This window comes from Periophthalmus magnuspinnatus, chromosome 6, assembly GCF_009829125.3.
Source record: "Periophthalmus magnuspinnatus isolate fPerMag1 chromosome 6, fPerMag1.2.pri, whole genome shotgun sequence".
Classification (NCBI taxonomy): domain Eukaryota; kingdom Metazoa; phylum Chordata; class Actinopteri; order Gobiiformes; family Gobiidae; genus Periophthalmus; species Periophthalmus magnuspinnatus.
The window spans coordinates 26,176,101-26,183,432 of NC_047131.1; the positions used below are offsets into that span (position 1 = coordinate 26,176,101).

General features: G+C 36.3%; 1 long non-coding RNA gene across 1 annotated transcript in view; it reads right to left on the reverse strand.

The window, feature by feature from the left end:
* The window catches only part of LOC129456347 (uncharacterized), a 71,047-nt gene extending 65,273 nt beyond the window's left edge, over positions 1–5,774 (reverse strand). The window contains exon 1 of the long non-coding RNA XR_008648722.1: positions 5,640–5,774. This is a non-coding gene — a long non-coding RNA (uncharacterized LOC129456347). The remainder of the gene's footprint in view (positions 1–5,639) is intronic.
* Between the last annotated feature and the right edge of the window lie 1,558 nt (positions 5,775–7,332).

The window sequence follows — 7,332 nt, forward strand, 5'->3', positions numbered from 1 at the left end:
CAATTTTGTGACTTGTAACAAAATTGAGTACTTCTACACCACTTCTAAAACAGCAGAAAAAAACACTCAAGTAAAAATAACGTGTTAAAAATAAACCATTTAGTCTTTTCAGCAGATCTCAGACAATAAAAAAAATAATAAAAAAGTACTTTTGTGTCCTTTTGTGGATTAACAAGTACAGATACCTGCTCTCAAAATGTAGTGAAGTAAAAGTAAAAACTTTCCGTTTTAAAATGTACTTAAGTACAGACACTTAAAGTAGTTTTACTTTTACTGCATTATGTTCCACCACTGAACAGGTCTAGAGTGAGACTGAACCAAAGCTTTTAGGTTTTGCAGGCCATGGTATGGTCTTAACTGTTACGTCAGGTTTAATAATGGCTTTAAAGAACAAATACTTTAAAGATCAAACCGAGTGCAATGTCCAACCCAAGAGTAAGCACGGGCCAGTCTCTGTCTTTACCATGTCCAAGTGGAATTATTACTGGTTTATTAAAGGCCTATGTCTGATCTCCTCCATGTATTTGGCCGAGTACAGATATATTGTATTCAGCTCTTGAGGTTAAAATAAATCCGCTGTGTGCTGTCTGCATCTTACAGAGTCTTTATAAAGCGTCTTATTATCAGATAATCAAGAACTGTGGATTGACATGCAAGTTGTTGTTAGCTTTATCGTCATGGCAAAACTCTGTTTTGTTTCTCTGATAGTAGATAGCAGATAGAAAAGCCTTTATAAACTCATTGCAGTGAATAATTGCATGAGAATGAATAAGGTGAGAAATAACTTTGGAGCAGTGCAAAATGTTTAAAATGAACTAGTTCTGTCTTTGATGTTTTTAAGGCAATCTGCAGGTACAGAATATTTAAGTAAACTGGACCAAAACCAACTGGCTACTAACTAAACCAAAAAATGAAGCAAGTCATTTACAGGCACTGTGTTAATCCCATAATGGAGTTACATCACAATAAAAACAATACAGTGGCAATTTGTTTTATCATATGACAATGAATTTATTGCACAAACTTTCCCATGATCTAATCCACTTCCATCCTGTCTGCCAGACACACTCTAGATTGCTTATACTTCTAATGTAAACTTCCAAGTCCAGGTCAGGGTCAGAGGTCACCCAGACCTATGCTGAAAGCCAAGGCGCTTGATTTCAAAGAAGCACAGGAGTGTAGCATGTTAAGGCTGTTTCCTGCCCTAAGATAGCCCCCCTCACATTCCTGATACAAGCCAGTCACACTAGAGGCATGGTCCACACACTATGTCCCAGCAGATTCTCATCATCTGTTCAAATACACTAATGTATTCTAGAGCAGAAGGTTACAGTCTGAACATGCATGGGGCTGTATGAGGCTCTGTGAGGGCATAACATTTGACTTTTAATTTGAATTCTTTTTTTTAATATATACATTCTCGTGATGACAAAACTTTGCCCTGATCTCTGAAAGTTGTGAAAAGTAATAATAATAAACTCATAGTGGTGCATAATTAGGATTGTCAGAATTCAAAAGGTAAATTAGGAATAACTGCAAACTGCTTGAAATGAACTAGTTATGTTTTCAAGTTTTTAAGGGAGTAAAAATAAAGTAGCACCTTTAAAGGGACATTAAATGACAGTGTAACGCCAAAATAGTTTTCTTCTTTGGGAAGGAAACAAAGCAACGTCATTGTCCTACTATTTCCCTCTAAATCAAACGAGGTGTCAACTCAAATGTGAACGTCTAAGTCTATACTGCTCTCTAGTGGACATTAGTAGGAATCTCATGCGCAATCCAAATGTAAAAAGTTTAGGTACTATGAACTAACTTGTCACATTGTCATTGACTATGCCCCCATTATATTATTATATAATATATTATCAGTAAATCATTAGTATATTTGATTTACATAAACAACGAACCTATATTGATCTATTCACCTACAAAATAAATTAAACTAATTACGTTGGTTGCCTATGTACAGTAAGTCATCAAATCTTCCAAACAAGATAACAATGCCTGAAAATAAACATTATTACAATGCACCATGAAATGTACTGCCAGAAAATGATCATCTAAACACAATGCCTCTATTTGGACATTTGACCCCCAACACTGCACATAAAGCACAGACTAAAAGTGTACATGACAGTCATAAAGCACAGACTAAAACATACAGAACATTACATGACAGTCATAAAGCACAGACTAAAACATACAGAACATTACATGACAGTCATAAAGCACAGACTAAAACATACAGAACATTACATGACAGTCATAAAGCACAGACTAAAACATACAGAACATTACATTACAGTCAGTTCATTTTACAGCGCGGTTCCACTTGTTATGACATAATACAGCCACTAGAGGTCAATGTTTTACTATGTACTACACATCACTGTCAGTTACACTTTGGAATTATTAGTTGCTATAGGACTCTTCTGATAAATAAACTAAACAATTCAATAAATGTTCAGTTTGATCATTTAAGAGGGTGTTTTTGTAATACAACAATAAAGAACTTGTCATGGATCACGTGATGCAGACAAACTGGTGCCACTGTTTTTACGTCTACATGACTTAAAGAGACATAGTGTTATGTTACTTACAACGAGAATATGTAGGAGTGAGAATATAAGAGCTCTTTTGGGAAATGCATTGACTCGGCGTGACGAAAACACTCAGGGGAATTCTGCAGCACAAGTGTGTGGTATGAGCAGCTGATAGACACATCAAAGGCCACACAGTCATGCACAGCTTACTGTATGTACTGCCATAAAAAGATGTTCTGACGTTCTGCTCGACTGAGCTCAACAACAGAGTCCAAACAAGTTAGCACTGTTTTCACAGAAATAAAGTACAATATTGAACACATAATCAACTGGCCATGTAACAGTATTTAGTTAGTTTTAGCACAGGGGCATCTTATAAATACATAAAAATACATCTCTGAATTATAGTCACAATACAACATTTTAACACATGTTTGAGTTAAAAGGATTCATTAATTTAAAAGGATAACTAAACCACTTTTTCAATTAGATTGATTCAAAAATGGCTTGTTTATAATTATTCTGCAGATGCGTTTAAAAGTGTAACTTTTGCACTGTAACTGTAACTCTAAAGGACATTTATTTCACCCTGTCATTTAGTGTGCTCATAATTACTATGTTTAAAAATCACAATATTGCCCCTGAGTGAATCACCAGTGAATATTTAAAAAATAATGTCACAAAACCCAAGCTTCCACATCTGTGAACTGTATTACAACATTATAATACAAAATTATTGTTAGAATATGCACAACAGCCCATGACACTGGAGACATGGCTGAAGCTTTTGAAATGTATTCTAAACCTATGCAAAGAAAGGGTTATTTGGGCTCCTTCTAGGATCCACATTGTATTTTTTTTTTTTTTTGTATATTTTGACATTTACACATTTATTTTGATGTACTATCAACCCCCCATCCCCCTAAAAGAGAGAGTTAGAACAACCTGATAAAATAGCTCTTGGGCTTTAAATGAACATGCGTGCGATGTGCTACAGGAAGTGATGACATCATGCTTTGGTTACTGTGAAAACAAACACAAATCATCTGGTGTGTCACACACTTGAGATTACAATCAAGCGTGTCAGTTTCAGATTCAGGAGAAAGTGCTTTGAAATATCAGCAGTAATAAAGACGAGGCGTGAAATTTCAAACGATCTCTTTTCTCTGTGAATGACAAAATGATGTGTTTGTCTTCAGGCGTGTTATAGGGTCATCATTTTTCACAGAGTACATCAAACTGTAGTAACGATCTAAATAAGAATTAAAATGACCTGACAGTACATTTCATGTAAGTCCATGAAACATAACTGAACAGAAATCAACTTCATTATTGAAGAGTTTCTGTGGCGGTTGACATGGACAGGCTCCTCTTTGTCTTATCTCCACAGAGTAATGGCAGCAGCGGATTCTATAGATCAGAATCTCAACAAGCTTGATTGACACTGACAACATTTCAACATATGTTTTGCAGAGGTGGGCCTTCTCATGCTGTCTTGATTCACTGTGAGCGAACTGTTAACGCGTTAATATGGAACTATATTAACAATATAACATCATTCCAACATTGATTTCCAACTCCTGCTTTTGTTTTTCTCCTGATATTTTAAGTGTTTTGTCCTTAACTTGCAAAATAGGCTTGTTTAGACCAGAAACATACTCTTATAATGTCTGGTATCACTACTTTATACTTCTAGAGTATTTTATGTTGAAATAATGATCCTCAAAGTTGAGAACAGTTTTTGGTTATAGCAAAAATGATATTATGCCATCAGAAGAACCTGATCCTCTAACCAAGATTAAAGTTAAATTTACAGTGAAAAATAATTACAAAGCCGCCCTCCCATTTTTCTGCCAAAAGTTCAGCTCACGCACAGAGCAGGAAGCCCCCTCCCCTCGTCAGCTCCTCCCTCCGCTGCAGGGCGGGTGGGTGTACAGACTGAAGGAACAGCCAGATGTTGATGTTCCACAGAAACATACCCACATCCGCTCCAAGTCAAGACCGTTTCAGGCCTATGAGCGGCTGTTACACTTTATAGCATCGTCACAGACAGACAGGCCAACAATACATGTATGATTTTAAACACTACTGAGGTAAATAGACCAAGATTAGTCAAACACTTTGTTAAAACATATGAAATGAATCAAAAACAAGGGAAATAGAGAGAAACAACAACCTGCATCATGACAAAAACAGGAACTATCAACATTTACACCAATGGCAAAACTTAACACAAAGAAAACAGAAATATATTCACACTTAAAGTAGCATGATTTAAACAAACGAGCAAACAGACATCACAGTAATTAAAATAGCCACTATTTACAGAACTTAAGGAACAAATGTCTCAATACAATCATGTCCATGTCTTTACTGTACTGTACTGTCAATGAAGGTTCATATACAGACATTCTTTTTTTGAAAAATCACTTTCCTCTATTACTTTGATATTCACATTAATCAGAATAACATTTTATACATCACTTGACATCAACCTCATTTCACAACCTTTGACAAATGATTATGCTGACAGAAAAAAACTGAAACAACTGAGTCAACCTGTGCTCCTTTACTCAGGTAGGCAAAAAGTGAAGTGTAGTGTGGCAAAATGTAGGTTGACTATAGGTAAAATGCTCTAAGAATTACAATAAAGACTTTACTCAACACCTCATAGACCTGAGATTAGTATAGACTTCAATGCAGCTTAAACTCTTTTATAAACTAATCCAACACAATACGCCCCCCACATCACTGACATCCACTAAAAATGCAATCTTTGGTCTGTTTTAATAATAGAAAAAAAGCATGAAGGGCAAACACAGCTATCGCTCTTGTGCGCGTAGAGGTGAATGTGCAGCGTTTATCAGTTTTTAATGCAGACCTTTAAAACTACATTTGGAGAGGAATGCTGCAGCAACAACAGCGCCCAAACCTCTGCCATGGCCCTGCTTGTTACGATACATGACAGCTGTTTGAGACACTCCTCTGTTTTGAGTCACGAGAGCGCACAACTCGACGTCCACTCACTTACGCGCACAAACCCTGAGCCAGACACTGAGAAAACACATAAACGGGACAGACAGAGCCTTTACGCACCTGTTTACGAAGAAAGTCACGCTCTGCAGATGGACATTTTTGCTGTAGATGCCACTAAGAAAGCCTCAAACAACGTGTAGAAGTTGTTTACAACGTTTCATAGTAATTTCCGATTGGTCTGAGTAAGTTTTCGTCAACGCCTCCATTGGGCGGAGACTGTGCAGTTTTCAGTGGGAGGTTACTGGAGACTTTGGCGCCAGATAGTTGAGGTTTATTCGGCTTATTGACAGTTTATAACCTGATTTAAAGTGGGCTGGGGTCTGTTTTTACAAGCGCTTTGTGAAGGTCCAGAATAATGCAGTATGATGTTGGTCTAGGCCTAATACGCACAGGCACATAGGCTGAGTACAATGCAGTCATCCTCTGTTATCTTAGGTACCATGCTGTTACTGTCCTGCCACCATGCCAGTACTATTCACCAGTGTTGGGAAGTAACTGAATACATGTACCTAAAATCTGCTCTGTGATCACAAAACTGCAGCTTCTTTCTGTCCCAAGTGTCCGCACAGAGACTGGTAAAGTGGCATTTCAATATTCTGCGCCTTCAACATGGAATGATTTACAAAAAGTCTTGAAATTACAAGAACTGACTTCAGTAGTTCAGTTTAAATCTATGTTGAAAGGTTTGGAAATAAGGTCTATGATTTGTTGCTTTTAAGAATCCATGAAATGTGTGTGTAATGTAATGTAACTGTGCTGCTGTCTTGGCCAGGACTCCCTTGAAAAAGAGATTAGTAATCTGATTAGTAATCTCAATGCGACTTTCCTGGTTAAATAAAGGTTAAATAAAAAAAATAAAAAAATGTATATATATAAAATAATAGAAAATATATATATTCTGAATACACATTTTGAGTAACTCTATTCCAGTATAGTTACTTTTTTCATTTGGTGATGTTCAGAATACAGTTACTTCCTAAATTCCTGAGGTAAAAAGAATACATGGCGCTACTTCATAATGGAATTTTGGCTTTGAACTGCACAGTATTAGTGAGAAAAAAAACCCAAACAAACAAAAAACAGCTCTTACAGTGTGTGCGTGTGCAATTTTCCATTTCTAACTAGACATAAATTAATGCATAACAACAAAAATGAAGTTGTATTCCACTTATTCAGAACGCAGTACTTTGTTTGGCCCATGTAACGGCATACAGTACAAAATACATTTGAATTCAGGTATTCAGTATTCAGTAATTAAAGACATTTTCAGAGTATTCTCACTGCTGAATATCTGTTTTATTATCTGTCATTACATTTGATTGCTTTCTTATGGTTGTTTAACGCTCACATTTAACCTACAACTGGTTTGTTACACGATAAAGTGAAAATTGCATTAGCTTTATTAGTTTTTTAGATGATTAGATTAGTATTAGCAGTATTACATGTGTCAATATTACAAAAAGTAGCTGTACATTGATGCAGTAAAAGTTGCAGATAATGAAAAGCTTAATAGGCAACATCTGAAGTAGCCACATACCAAGCACAAACTCTCCACTCTATCTCACCAGTGTCAGCGTGGACATTCAACTGTACCATCGCATTTGTTAATTGGCAATTATAGCTTCAATTGATTTAAGCTCTTTCCGAGAATCTAATGGGCTCTTATCTGTTCATATATCTCTCGCTGTACAGAATACAAATGTCCATTAGCGTAGTTGTGCTAATAGCAGACACACTAGGACACTTGATCTTA